The following is a 15,744-nucleotide window of genomic DNA, read 5'->3' as shown; positions in this document are numbered from 1 at the left end:
CACCTTTCAGGCAGGTGTTCACTTTAAAAAGAGAATCTCAAAAGCTATTGTCCCTAACCTTTCCATGTGAGGCACTACTTCGGGTTGCAGTCGTAAGCTCTCAGTCAGAGGGTGGTACTGAATACGTGCTCCTGGTAAGGCAGTTTCTGTCTATATTCTTCTTTGTGTTTTTCTTTGTTTTATGGAAAAAGGAGAAGTGGTAACAGCTACAAGCTTGGTCAATCAAGTAGGTATTTGAGACAATCTGTTTTCTTCTTAATCATATCCACATATCAGCCCATGCAATTAAAAAATAGCCACCAAATGCTTTATATTTGGCAAAAGACAAATAAAACACAGCATATATCCTCCAAGAGTCTTCAGCTTATTGCAGAGGCTCAAAGGGAAATAAAAGCAATGCACCCACCTACCACCCCCACCCCCACCACCAACAGGGAGCAAGATACAGACAGAAACAGTAGAAAAATATGATGGTAGTATAGTTAACTCTCTGTTGGATAGAGGTGATTTCACAGGGAAGGTGATACATAAGCTGTACTTTGGGGGAACAAACAGCAATTAACAAGAAAAGCATCAGGAAAAGAACAAGTAAAAAGCCTTTTTTATTTGAAAAAACTGTATTGGGCACATGCTATGTGTTAGAAACTTTGTACAGAGTATAGATCTGTGTGAATAAAATAAGGTCATTGGTTGGTTGAAGTTTTCATTCTGATGGTAGGAAGATAATAAACATACATATATCTATGACAGAGCTAACAGGGTGGTTAGCAAAAGTTTCTGTGATAAGAGGCCTTTGGAGCAGACAGGGAAGATGTGTGGGAACATTGGGATATCTAGAGGAAGAGCCTTCCGAGGAGAGAGAACAGCAAGAGAAAAAACCCTGTGGTAGATCTATTAATTTTCAAGGAGGAGCAAGTGAACAGGGGAGACTGATTCCAGATAAGGTCAGAATAATAGTGAGAGGTAACTTCTCATAGCACTTCAGACCTTTGTAACAACATTGGCTTCACAGTAAGAGAAATGGAAAGGTGTAAGATGTTGGCACAGGGAAGATATGCTATAACTCATATTTAAGTTGATCTCCCTTATTGCCATTCTTAGTTTAAGCTATAGCAGGGGTAAAGGTGGAACCAGGGAATTCAGTTAGGAGGCAAGAAAATTGGAAAGAACCTGTCATGTATGGCAAAACCCAGTAGGTTAATATTCTTTTTAATCTTATGTTATTAGAGTGTACTGGGCAATGAGGGAAAAAGGGAGACATTGAAAGTCTTGGTCATCATCTTGATCTTGATTGGCCTCATGTGCTCTGCTACAGAGTTTGGACTTCCTTGTCTGTGCGGTAGAGATCACATACAAACTTTTTAATTGGGAAATGATATGGTTCTTTGGGCATTTAAAACCATAACAGTGACATCTTTGTGTTGGATGAAGTCAACATCCAAGGCGGAGATATCAGGTGGAAAATGAATGCAGAAAAGAGAAACTAAATGAGCTAAAGATGTAGCAGTGTGGAAGAAGAATCAGGGACTAATTTTAGAGATTTTAAGAAATTTGATTTTTCTATGATTCAGCCGTTGAACATAGGTTAGGGTTAAAAAGAAGGGACAGTGGAATTACATTCAAGAGCCATAGAGGTCTTCCTTCTGCTATGTCTGTCTTACTTTTGAGCTTAGAGATTTACATGTGTCTAAGACACTAAAGATCCTTGCATGCTTTCAGAGCAAATTCACTTTCCTGGGGTTCATAAGTCAGCTACTAACAAAGAGTGATGCCTGTTGGAAGCAGTTGCACAAAAGAAAAAAAATAGATTTCCTGCTTATATGTATAAGAAGCATCCTACCTTTACCCTAACTTTTTATATCTCAGAACAGTTTCTTTCTGATTATTTCCTGTCACATTTTAAAGCCAGCCTGGTGTTACCCCTCCAGTTAGTTTCCTGTTCCATGTAGAAGCTTGTCCTATAATCCTCTGGTTTGATGTATGAAGACACAGTTATTACTGCAGCGGGCTCTCCTCACACCCTTTCCATCATAGTTATGGCTGCAACCTAACAAGAACTTCACTGGAAATGAATGTTAGAAATCATAATGGCATTTTGTTCCATGCAGTTTTATTTAGGGAAATGCTATTCGGGACATAAAACAAGGGGCTGCCCTAGAAACAACAACTGAGCCCCATAATGTCATGATTTGGTGTCAAGATTATTGTTTCCTGGGCAGATTCTGATGATGTTTTTGTTTTATATTTCATCTCATCTTCTTTAATTTTGCTTAAAAATTAATTTATGGCCTTCATTATCAAGTTAAAGATTGCTGGGGTGATTAAACTCTTCTGTTTTATGCATAAACAGAAGGAATCCTTATTATAGCATAAGAAATGGTGCCAAAAGGATGCCATCCTATTTTCTTTTCATGGTTACTCAAAGACACTTCAATTCAATGCATGTTTCCAAAACATTTCCTATTTGTAAGACAATAAGTGGTCACTTAATAGATGAAATGATGAGCAATGGGCCACAGTTCCTCTCCTCAAGTTTTATAAGCTTTGATGGAGCTGAAACAAAATGTAAATATAATGAGAAAGTAGATTCATCAAGTACCAGATTATATAAGATATTACAAACCTGAAAGAACAAAAAAGGGATCACTTCTTGCTGTACAAATGGGAAGGTGAAGTGAATATCTTGCTTAAGAATGAGTGGTTGGCTTATGGTGCATTTTGTGGGAGTGAACATAAGATGAAAACTAAAAGACTGAGTAGTTGAAAATATGGAGTCAGTACTGAAACATTTAGCAAATGGAGTGAGGACATTCTATATCAATAAGGACCAGAGGTATAAAATACAAAATAAGCAAAATCATTGCATATTTGAGGCTTGAAGGATGGTGAACAACTCTATGGATTCAGAGTGTGGAGTAGGGCAGTGGTATATGACATGGTGCTAGAGAAACTAAGACCACATTTGGTAAGGTCCTTCATATCCTCCGAAGATGTATGTACCTTATCGGTGATAGAAGTCATTGGATGCTCTGGTTTATAACATAGTATGATGGCATGCTAGGGGCAACTGTAAGGATAGGGTAGTGGGTGGTGGAAAGATAAGGCTATTGGTGACTGGTAAAAATGGGCCTTTATCTGAGGTATTGACAATAACAAGAGATTGAAGGAAGTATGTGTTAGAGCTACTTAAAAAGTAGAATTAAGAGGGTTCAGTAATTTCCTGGCTATGGGAATTGAGGGTGAAACTGGACTTGAAGAACTATGGAGTCTATTACTAGAAATTAGCAATTGTTGCTACCAAGGGGGAAATAACCACTCGAGTGAACGAAAACCCATTCATTTGATTGGTTGATTCATAAAATTGCTGCTGTTATGAATTTTAATTTATTTGCTAGTAGGTATTGATGGAGAAAATTCAAAGATATATTAAGGCATATTTTCTCTTTATTCTGTCTCAATATGTGTAATCAATAAAGATGGGTTTCTTAGTTTCTTCCCTTTCCTTTATGGCTGAATAAGGTGTGCTGGTCAGATAAAAATCATTTGCCAATCAACCTTCCATCTCTGAAGCATTTCCACCAGAAAGATAGACCAGAGGCTCTTCTAAAATAATTACAAAAGTTATTAGCCCCATGGATATTCAGATTCCAGGTCTTTGAGTGCTAAATTGCAAAATCATCACTATAATCAGCTATTACTGGCACTCCATAGTCAGTGTATTCATTAGTTTGTTCTTGAGCAGCTCTGGCACTTAATCAAAAAAGATATTGATTCCAATTCATTTCAGCTCATAGGATTTAGGCTCAGTTGTATATTTTAATTACTTGGTACTAATGCAAGGTTTTTAAAGGTTCTCTAGCTCATAAAGGAATCCTAATTTCTAATAGCACATGTAGTAGAAATAAAAATCAACCTCTGTATTTATAAGGCACTCTTCTTTTTTTTTGTAATGGAAGCAAAGTAATTTTACCTAGTAGATTAGATTTTTTCATATGAATACATTTCTCTCAATATGTAACAGGAACAACCCCCAATGCCATGGGGTCTCTATTAGCTTTACTTATTAACTGATAATGATGCCCTCGGTGGAAAGGCCTCTGCCCTTCTCTAAAAGCTTTATTTATTCTCAGAAAGCTGCTTATTCACAATAAACCTTTCCTCTCCATGTCCAAGGTAGCTCCCTTATTAGACAAAAATTGTATCTTAACAGTCCTTATTACTTTAAGATTTGCAAAGCACTCTGATATCTCTTATTTCATGTTATTCTTTGAATGTTTTCTCCATCCTATGATGCAAAACAAGTATCTATTACAGGAAAAGCATCTTTCTCAAAAGGCTACTGAGGCAAAGAGCAATTTGAAAATTGAGGCCCCTGTATGAACACTGTTGATTCAGGATAGAGATTGCCTTTGGTATATGACTCTGAGAGAAAAACAAAGAGCTATTTGGAATGTAAGACACATGGGGAATTAGGGAATGGGTCTTGAGTATCACTACTTAGGTTCAGATTCTGGCTCAGTGATTTACCAGTTGTGTACCTTCTCAAAGTCTCCATTTCCCCATCAGTATAATGATAGGAAAGACTGCACAGATAATAAAGAACTTAGAACAATGTCTGACACTCAAGTGTACAGCCCTCCCAACCCCAGGAACATTTGTCATTGAATAATGCATCAGTGCCCAATTTGATTATTGTCACAGTACCCTCAAAGTTAGCTCCTTGATTACCCCATCCTCAGCAACTAACCTTCCTCTAAGATTTTCCTTAAAAAGCTTACTCACTGGAAAACTATCCATCCAAAGGTTCCAAGTGTTAGCCTGTTCTGGAAATCAGCATTAACTTCCAAAACTTCCCTTTGGTCCTCCTCTGTTCATGCTACTAAAGACAGCTGATAACATCTCCTAGAATTATCTGGTGTTTGTATAGTGATGCTTTATTGCTCTAATATAACTTCACTTGCATCTCTTTCAGTTGAAGATAACATAGAGAAGTAAAAAAATCACTCAATAAGTTTTGTTTCCTGAGTGGCTTTATTTTGCTTTAGGGCTAAATCTCTTTAAACATCGTAAAAATTCTGATTGGCTAAAAGATATTGCAATGTCGGTTCTTTTTAATCTAAAAGATTTTATTGGTTATGTGACTGTAATAATATGTAAATTAATTAACTAATAAATTAATTAAATGTCTCTGTTAATGTATATTGTAACAAGAAGTTTTAGCTAAATCTAAATAGATATAAGTGGAGTTCTGGATGGTTCTGGTACCTATGACACCTTCTTACTCTATTTACGTGAGCTTAATTTTGCTACTGGCTGGTGAAGCAAGGGACTGAGGGCACAGACTCTTTTGGAGAAGAGATAGGAGAATATTAAAGAAGGTGACAGAAATGATTTTAAGCTCTTATGGCAAGAAAGGTTATAGAACTAGCTATGTTCATAAACAATTAGTAGGCTCTGATACAAGCAATGCCACTGTAGGGATCTGAAAATCCTGAACACCAGCATTTAGAAAGGAACTTCTCCATACAAATCTCTGCCACTCAAACATGCACATTATGTCACAGTCTAGAGTATAGAATGCCACTCTAAGGACTCAAAGACATACCACAAAAGAAACAGACCTTTATTACCAAAAACTTTCCAAGAAAACAGATATTGGAACATGTATAATTTTTTGCTTTCTAAGGTAATTTACAATCATTTTCCTCTTTTAAAAACTTTTTGTTGAACTACCTTAGACTTATAGAAGAGTTATGAAGATAGTACAGAGTTCTCCACTCATCACTCAGCTTCTACTAATGTTAGCATCTTACATAACCCTTACCAAAACTAAGAAATCAACCTTGACATTAACATTAAATGCTGAGTTAAACTAACAGTTTTAACTAAACTATAGACTTTATTTGGATTTCACTCATTTTTTTTCTACTAAGGCACTTTTTTAGTTTTGGGATCAAATCCCAGATACTAATTTAGTTATGGTCTCCTCTAATCTGTGACACTTTCACAGTCTTCCTTTGACTTTGATGACCTGGACACTTTTGAATACTAATCCAGTATTTTTTTAGAATGACGCTCACTTGAAATTTCTTTCTCATTTTTAGCTTAGGCTTGTGGATTTTAGGGTGGAATACCACAAAGATGTTGTGTTCTTCTTGGCACCTTATATCAGTGGCTAAATGATATTGATATGTATTGCTAGTGATGTAAAACTTGATCACTTCGTTAAGGTGGTATCTTGCAGGTTTCTCTACAAAATTAATATTCTTCCCTGCCCATATGCTATTCATTTGAGGCAAAGCACTATCCCAGCCCACCCTCAAGCAGAGGGAAAATAATCCATTCCGTGAAGAATGTTTTAACATTTGTCAAAGCTAATTAATAAATAGTTGGGGTGACATGCTCTGAGACTATACGAGTATTGTGTTTCTCCTTTAAGAATTACTTTAGAATTTAAGCAGTCTTCAGTGGATCTTTAGTGCAGCATTGTTTCTTTTCATTTTATATCAAAAGCTTTAAACTATGAATTCAATTTCTTTCATAGAAATCAGACTATGGAGATTATACATTTCATTTTGTGTAAGAATTGGTAGTTTGTACAAATATGTTCATAGTAGGACAATTCATGATAATCCCAAACTAGAAAAATCTCAAATATCCATCACTAATACAATGGATATATAAATTATGGTATAATTATAGGAAGCAACTCTATATGCCAGTGAGAACAAATATGCCATTGTCATAAGGAGCAACATGTCTGAATCTTTCAAACATAATGTTGAACAAAAGAAGGCAGACGCAGAAGACTGTATCTGTGTTTTTCTATTTATATAAGTATAAAAACAGAGAAGACTGATTTATGCTGTTAAACATTAGGACATTATTTCTCTGGAGAAGGGCAGTAACTGAGAAGGGCCACGTGCAATGCTTCTGAGTCTGGAAATATATTTATCAATCTGTTTCCTGGTTACAGAAATGCAGTCAATTTTGAAAATTTATTGAATTATACACTTTTACTTGGGGGACTTTATGTAGTTTATATTTTAATAAATGTAAACGATTGTTAAAAAGGTTGTTTATTGATGTGAGATACCTCTCAAGTATTCCAGTCACTAAATAAAAGTTGAGTAAACTTGAATGCCTGCATGTATCAGTGATAATCATAAATGTAATTCATTGTGCATACTGGAGGAAAAGGCAAGGGAAAATCATTTGTATAGGATTCTCAGAAATCAATTCTTTCCCACCATATTAAATGTCCAGAAATTCAGAGACATGCTATAACAGCATTTTCTTATCTAGCAATCTAATCATTCTGTCAAACTATTTTAACTAATAATTGAAACAAGTTTGAGATAATCATGTTTTAGAGAACCTGGGAGGACTCCTAATGATCACCACTGCTGTCCTAGCTAACTCTATTAATGTGATCAGATTAGTCTGAGGTTATGTAAAGACATGAACTTAATTGCTTTCTTCTTTGTCCTTTCAGTTGGTATTTTACAGAATCCAGTGACTCACCCTACCCACATTTTTGGTATATGTTTTGCTCCCAATTCTAGTTTCCTGATACTAATTCTATCCTCCATTATTATTTAAGGATTTTCAATCATATTTTTATAGTTACAATTGCAAATTATTTTAGTTCTCTTAGATTTAATTGATTCGGGCTGAAAACTTGAATTCATCTAAAGATACTAAGTATTTTTTATTCTCTTTTCCTTTTTAGGTCATTAATCATCATATTTATTCTACTTTATCCAACATGAAAACCTTCTCCTGGATTGAGTACAGAGCAGGTAAAGCTGAACAACACTTCTTGCTCTAGTATTTATTAACATGACACCATCTGTTCTTAAACAGTAGACTTTCTTCTTTATCTTATTATGTTTAGAAATTTAAGAGTATGGTGTTTTTAAAATTACTCTTGGCATAAAAGCACAAATTCATTCCAGTTTTTTGTGTTTATCAATTTTTTTTTATCATTTTATGTTATCCTTTTGCATCTTTTGTATATGCTACTTTTATTTCTAATATATCTCAAGGTAATCATAAAATTATCTGTAAGAGGCAATATTATTTGTAGAAAGAGAGGTGCTTTTTCAAGAACAGGAGATAGAGTTATAAGACTCAACTTTGCTACTCAGTGACTTTAATTCAATCCCTAATTTCTGTGAAAATTGAGTACTTAATTTATAAATAGCAAAAATAATCTACTTCAGAATTGCCTAATAATCAAATTTATATGTAACCAAAACTGTCATATATTATATATGCTAGTATAGTATATAATATAATACATGTGTATATACATAGTATATGTATATACTTATTGATATATTAATTAACAAGTTTAACTTACGTTGTTTTTTATCCTTTTCACACTCTTACATCAGTAGTCATTTATTTTTGTTCATTTTTCCCTTTCACACTCATGTTGGTGGTCATTTATTTTTTCTTCCAGAGGCCATGTTTTCTGAAATATTTTGAAATCTCTTTGACTAACATCTACAATGTAGTGCTCTTATACTCCGCATTCCCTTCTTAGATTATTATAAACTCTGAGATGACATGGTCACTTTCTCCTTGGGTGTCTTGTCACTTCTGCTTCACCAAGCAGTTCTTCCTTGTTAGTCAAAATTAATTTCAGAGTAGCAGTTCTCCTCATTGCCTTTTTAGGCCCTCCTGAGAGCTGAGATTGTCAGGAAGGCAAGTTCAGAGTTTATTAGATTTTTCTTTTAGCAGAGACTTCCAGCAGTCATCCAGATATGTGAGTCTCTTCTTGTCACTCACTACTATCTTCTGGGCACAGGCTATATCTATGTACTCCACTGTGAATACACCTTTCAGAGCAGATGCCCCACAGTTCAAGTGGCTTAGTGTCTACTTCCAACTTTGCAGTTGTTGATATTCTCTTCTTTCATACTATCCAAATCTTCTCCTCTAAGATAAAGCTCAAGATGTTAAAGTTTCATTGACACATTTATCGTCTTTATATTCTCCTCTAACTCTATTAAGCTTGTTTCTTTTCAACATTTTAGGATATCACTCAGATACTACCTAACCAAATTTATGTAACTTTAGGAGAGTACATTTTATTTATGTATGTATTTATTTATTTATTTGTGCTAAGGAATTTACAAATATGTTATTATTTCCAGTTACTTTATTACTAACACTCTGTCCACATCTATGGAAATCTTTCAGTCTAAACATTCTTCTCTATTATTTTATTTTGTACTTCTGATAATCTGTGATACTGCTGTTGGTTCTTCCCTAATCATTCCTGCTCCCCTCTATCATGCCCTTTTTAACAGTTATATTTCTGTACATTCTCCTTCCTCTTCAGATTTCCAATTAAGTTGCTGGTTTGCTTTTATTTAATAAATTGGCTGGCATTCTACCAAACTCATTCTTTTTGGTGTGTGTAAATTGTACTCCACCCCTTGCCACGGGTTTATTTTTCTGTTTTCATAAATAATGACCTAGAAGTCCTACTGTGTTACCAATTATATGCTTTCCCCAAGTTTCCTTACTTTAGAAAATGACCTCCAAGTGAAATAAAAGCAATTATCCTCTTGTACTACCATAACTTATGCATAACTCCATAGTTGCTAGAGCAGCATTTCAGAGTATGACCAATAGATCACAAATTCTATGAGAAGCTTTACTCACAAAGGTTTCTGTGGTCACAGAGGCTTGAAAAAGGCTGAATCACGTATCCCTAATTTGTAGATTTTTCTGCCCATAATAAAAATGCAGAGATATCCTGCCATCAATACAAAGATAATAAAGCAGCATAACTTTGTTTAATCTAGCATTTCCAAATAGTTTTGAAATTTCTTAATCATGGAATATCTAGTAGAGCCCAAGGAGCAAATTTTAATATAATACATAACATTTATTGAACTCTCACGTATGTCAGATATTATGCTAGGAAACCATGTATGTGTGTATACACATACACGCACACACACATGTCTACGCAAATATTTATCAAGCACTTACTATTTGCCAGCTTTCTTTTTATCATTGGGAATACAGCAGTGAAAACAATAAAGAAAATTACCTGCCATTATTTTAGTAGGAAAAAGAGACAATGAATCAAGTACACATTACATTGGTAATAAGTAATAAGAAGGAAAAGTTATACCAGTGCAAGACTTATATTGTTTAATTATGGGTGGGGTAGATTTCCAATTTTCATTGGGTAGACAGGGAAAAACTCACCAAGAAAGTAACTATCTAGAGATAGTGAGATATATTGCATGCAGATATATTCTAGACAGGGCGATTTGTACAAAGCGAATTCTAGGCAAGGAGACATGTAAGTATGAAGGGCTTGAGGCAAGAGTGTGCCCAGTTTATTCAAGGAACAGGAAAGAAGGACATATGGCTAAAGAAGAAAAGACAGAAAAACAGGATCAGGAAATAAATTCAGAGACATAACAAAGGACCTTGCCTTTTATTGAATTAACAATGGCAACCCACTGGAGGTTGTTAAGCAGAGTGACACAATTTGACACCTTGTAACATAATCATTTTATCTGCTGCATTGAGGCCAGATAATATGCTGGCAAGAGCAGAAGCAGAGAAATGGGGAGACTTGCAGAAATTCTGGCAAGAGAGGATTATGGCTTGGAGCAGAATCGTATTAGTGGTTAAATTCTAGGTGTATTTGAAAGTGAAGCTCAACGCTAGTTTTCTTTGTTGTTGTGTATACTTTCCCTTGAACAACTGGGAGAAGGGAGTTGTCATTAACTGAGAAGTACAAGACTACAGGAGAAGCCGATTTCCCTAAGGTGAGGGTGGAAGATATCAGGAGTACAGCTTTTAAATTAGCAGAGGGACATATGAGCCAACATTAACTTATCTACTCTTCTTAACAATTCCACAAACTGGGTACTAATATCATACCCATTTTGCCCTGAAAAAAACCAAGACCTAAAACGGTCAAGAAATCAAAAGAAAGTGAGCAAAGTGACTAAACAAGGCCTGCACAAAATTTGAACTCAAGGACATTTTACATCTGAGGCTCAGGTTAATGGCTACTATCTATTACTGCCAAACTAAGAGGTATTGAAGGCTTTCTGCATTCAAAGCAGCCAAAAGAAAAATACATCCATTGGTATGGCTGACAGTTTCTGGAATACTTTCACGGGTTAGTTGTGCGTTACAGGAAGACAGTGCACTCCCCTCTCAGTTACACACATCAGAAGCATTCTCAAATCTCGGACGGAAATGGCCACACCTACTGCATACCTCTCTATTCTGTGCCAGTAACAGGGGCTTTGCCATTCTTTGGCATAGTTCAGTCCACCTTATCACTTCCAAGTACATAGAACCCTGCATTCTGTTCAGTCCAGGTCTGTTTTATAGCTCTTGTGACCATAAATTTGTACTAATCATTCTTCTACCTAGGATCGGTTTTCATCCTTGATCTTGGCTTTAATCCCTCTCTACTTTCCTGACATCTTTCTCTTTTTACCACTATTACTTGGCATCTTCTTTCCTTATTCGAATCCTTCCTGCTGTTTAATAACTCTGAATATTTTTTAAATATAGCTTTTCTCAAATTCCTTCTTTTGAAGAGAGATATCAATTAGCAGTTACAAAACATGTTTCACTCCAGAATCTCTCAGATTTCAAGTACAGCCACAGACTTTTTATCATCTAGAATTTTTCCATTTTTGTGCCTAGTAAACAGCCTGAAGCAGAAGGAGAACACTGGAGAGAAACGGAAGTTAAATGTGGAAGGGCAATCATGGTCACTCCATCACTGAGGAGTTAGGCTGGCTGCTGAGTTTGGTCTTGATTTAACAGACCAGACTGGGAGACACAATAAGCACATGAGTCACTGGGAACTGATGCTTATTTTTCCCTTTTTGCTTTACACCACTCTCAGCCCTGTTTCCACTGATGCACAGATGAGTTACAAGAGGAAGCATTTCCCAGACTGCAAAGCAGTCCACTTAGCTCCAGATCCTGAGTGTCTTGAGTCAGTTTGGTACAGATTCCACCAGTGAGCTTTGACTTCTCAGCAATCTCTCTCTCGAGAGGCTTCCCAGAAATCTGTCTTTTCAGCTCACCCCTGATGCACTTTGAGCAACTGGCTGACTCTCCCATAAGTACATTATTAATGGTCTCTTTTCAAAAGCAGAGATAGTGCCCTGGAAAATGCGGTATTGATTTTTCCCCTTCTTTCTCACTGTTTCAATCACTGCTCGTTTGAATGGCTTCCATTTTTAGCAACAACAAGAGAATCTTTGAAGAAAAGTGGTTTATAGGATCAGCCTCAAATAAAATCACCGCTCAATTTAAGCTCTGAAAAATACTATTGATATTTTAATAGAAGTTTGGAGAACCTATTGCGAGCTCAATAATAGTTACAAGGAGTTTATACACAGAAATCATACTTAGAGATCATTTTATTTCTTAGGTAGCATGTGTTAACAGCAAATAAAGGTTTAAACCTTCACTCACTTCCAGACTATATATATCAAGAGTCTCAAGAGTGTGGAAATGTTCAGAGTACTTCGGAAGGGGTGAAAGCCTTCCTACAACTCACCTGATTTGTCTTTAATTGGCCCTTGTAGATAAAACCTGGGGTGGTTTTCTCTTAAGCTCTCTATTTGCCTGCTGTTGGAATTGAGAAATCCCAGCTATCTTACTGCTGAAAGACCTAGAGGCCATTCAGTTAAACAAATTTGTTGTTCATATGAGACAAGTAAAGCCCAGGTGATGGTGTAGCTTGATGGAGAAGGCAAAACCTCAAATTCCTGTCCAGGATTCTCTCTCTGTGGGCACCTGGATTCTTTCTCCCTACATGGACCTTGTTATAGTGCTGACTTCTCTCTTTCTTCATTTCCTCCCATATTCTCTAAATGCCTATAGATCTCTTCGATTCTGAATCTTCCTATGCTGCACGAACATACTCATTCATGAAGTAGAATAACAATATTACCATATGAATTGGCTGATTTCTTTTTTTTTTCTCTTTCTTTTTTTTTTTTTCTGGGCTGATTTCTTAACAAAAAGCGAATGTTACCTTCAAGGGTCACATCAAGAAGCACCTCTTCCAGGAAACTCATTCTGTGACTTCAGTCCATATTGATGTCTCTGCTTTTTGCCAATTCCTATAAATCACTGAAAATGTGTATTGTATAGTATCTTCATTTAAGTGTTCTGTGTATATGCCAAGATTTTTAATGAGACCTTTGAAATTGATATTGATTAAATGAATATTTACTATGTAGCTAGTAAGTGTATAAGGCACCATGCTATATGTTAAGGGGACTAAAAATAAGAGTAAAACATAATTTTTCTTGAAGTATTTGTATTTGATACAGATGCAAGTTTTAAACATATGAAAATAATTTTCACAGGAATACCTTGATGTGGAGGAAGATAGTAAAAAGAAATTCCAGAGAGAGGAGTAAAAGAGCAGAAAAAGTAGGGCTGGTCAATTTAGTGGTATTAGATAGGGTACCTGGAAAAATGCAGCTGTATTTAGTTTCAAAATGTGATCAAAGGGGATGGAATAGGATGAGAATAAAAATATTCTTAACTTTGGAGAATCTAAGCTATGTATTTAATATATTACTCACACAGGAAAAAGGAACCTTGATTAGAATAGGGTGGAGGGTATTCATTCATGTAACAGATATTAATTGAGAATCTTAGCACCTAGATTAGTGCCTGTATGTAAAGCACTAGTCGAGGCTTTAAGGTTAACTCTGAAATAATGGAGTTAGGAAGCTTTTTTACTGAATGCCAGACCAGTATGAATGCTACAAAATTAGAAAGCAAGAATCAGATAAAGAAATGTCAGGAAAATTGTGCCAATTAAATATGGAAAGCTAAAGAGCCAGCGTAACCTAAGCATTGATTGTTATGCTAGTGACAGGAGGAGGGCACATGGAGGAACTAATGTGAAGCCTATGTGGCTAGAGGAGGAATACTGGTGGGTTAGGTAGGTTTTTGCCATAGTACTAGGGATAGGGTGTTTGGTGGAAGATATCTTTTTCACTTTTCTTATTAAGAATCTGCCCTTTTGCTCTTTCATAGAGTTGTTTGATTACATGGGCCTCGAGCCACAAAGGCTGCCTGACCTTCTTTGTTCCAACATTAATCCTGTTTAAACTCTTGAAGGATGCAGAAAGCCATTGCCATCAGAAACCAGGCCAACTCCCATGGGAAAGGAAGTCCCTTAGTCTCATTAGGAGTGTTCTTGCAAGTTCCACTTGGCCAAGCATCTCTCACCAGGAGCCTGTAAAGGGTGGGGGGAGGGGAGACTTAAAGTAACAAATGCTGTAGGATTTGCCTGGCCTCTTCTTCGTGTACATCTTTCTAGGGGACCATGAAAGAAAATAGTTCTGGCGGCTAGCCATTCTCATTCTTTTCTCAGCAGAGGGGAACCTAATATAATCCAGCTCTTAGATGCAGGGTTTCTGCTTTCTGTTTTCATGTGTTTAGCATGACCTGATGTAGGACCTAATTACCTACCTCTCACCAGGTCCCAACAAAGAGTTTTTTACACTCTAATTAGTTCAGTCCCTAAAATGTGGACAGGTAATGAGAGAATAACTTTTTGCACAGAAATGCACTCCCTTTTGAGAAATAAAAGTCCAGTCATGAAAACCAATATGTAGGGGTAATGAAGATGAAGAAGAGGTAACCTAATAGAAAGTAAGCACCTACTCTGTTAGAGGCAATGTGCTTGATGCTTAAATATGTTAGTTACTTAATGATTACAATATCTCATTTTACACATAAAGAAATTGATTCCCAGAAACATTAAAAGACAAAATTACATGATTTGTTTCTATTTGATATTAATGTCTCTCTCTCTCTCTTTTTTTTTTTTTTTTTTTTTGATATCAGAGTTTTACTATGAGCCAAAAGCAATACTCAACCCAAATGAAAAAGGAAAATCTCACACTTGGTATAACCTCACATACCACTGGTTGGGGAAAATTTGATGTCGAGCAAGACATCGAATGATGATAACACTGCACTATATAGAATACTTTCTTTTTTGACCTAGGATAGCCAACACAAATTCCAAATGTCCACTTCGTTAGTGACCTGAAAAACTATATGAAATATACGTATTCTTCATCTGGACTATGCTGGCCATTAGAAAATAAATTCAAATTACAATCAATTCCTATTTGATATTAACTGGGCTTAACATTTTTGATCACACATACCATGCCTTTGATTTGTGGAACAAAGAAGTAAAATGTTTGGTCATCTGAGGCTGAGGACATGAACTCGGTTTTGAGATTTTTGTTTTAGTTATCATTATTGTTTTTTTCCAAGATAAATATAAATGTTGTGATTCTTTCAAAAATTTTAAGTTCTATTTTATTTTCTGGGTATCAAATTATCCTTGAAAGTGTAGTTTACCACTGCCTACAGGATTTATTGTATCTTACTTCACCTGGGTATCAAAGGCCTTGTAATATTGGAGCATAATCTGCATTTTATTTGTTCACATCAGAAATATTTATTGAGGATCTAATTTATGCCAGGGTCCTCTCTCGGTATTGTAAATGCTGTAAACATCTTTCTTCTTCCCATATGACTATGCAGAATCACTTCATTTTCAAACATATACTGAAAATGTTAACTATGAAACTGGCTGTAGGGTACGTGGAAACTCTCTGTGATAATCTTGTAACATTTCAAAAATCCAAAACTATTCTAAAATATAAAGTTCATGAAATATAAAAAATC

This window comes from Aotus nancymaae, unplaced genomic scaffold, assembly GCF_030222135.1.
Source record: "Aotus nancymaae isolate 86718 unplaced genomic scaffold, 86718_ANA_hifiasm-v0.15.2.pri h1tg000020l, whole genome shotgun sequence".
In the NCBI taxonomy this organism is placed as follows: Eukaryota; Metazoa; Chordata; class Mammalia; order Primates; family Aotidae; genus Aotus; species Aotus nancymaae.
Note: the sequence above shows the minus strand (reverse complement) of the source record.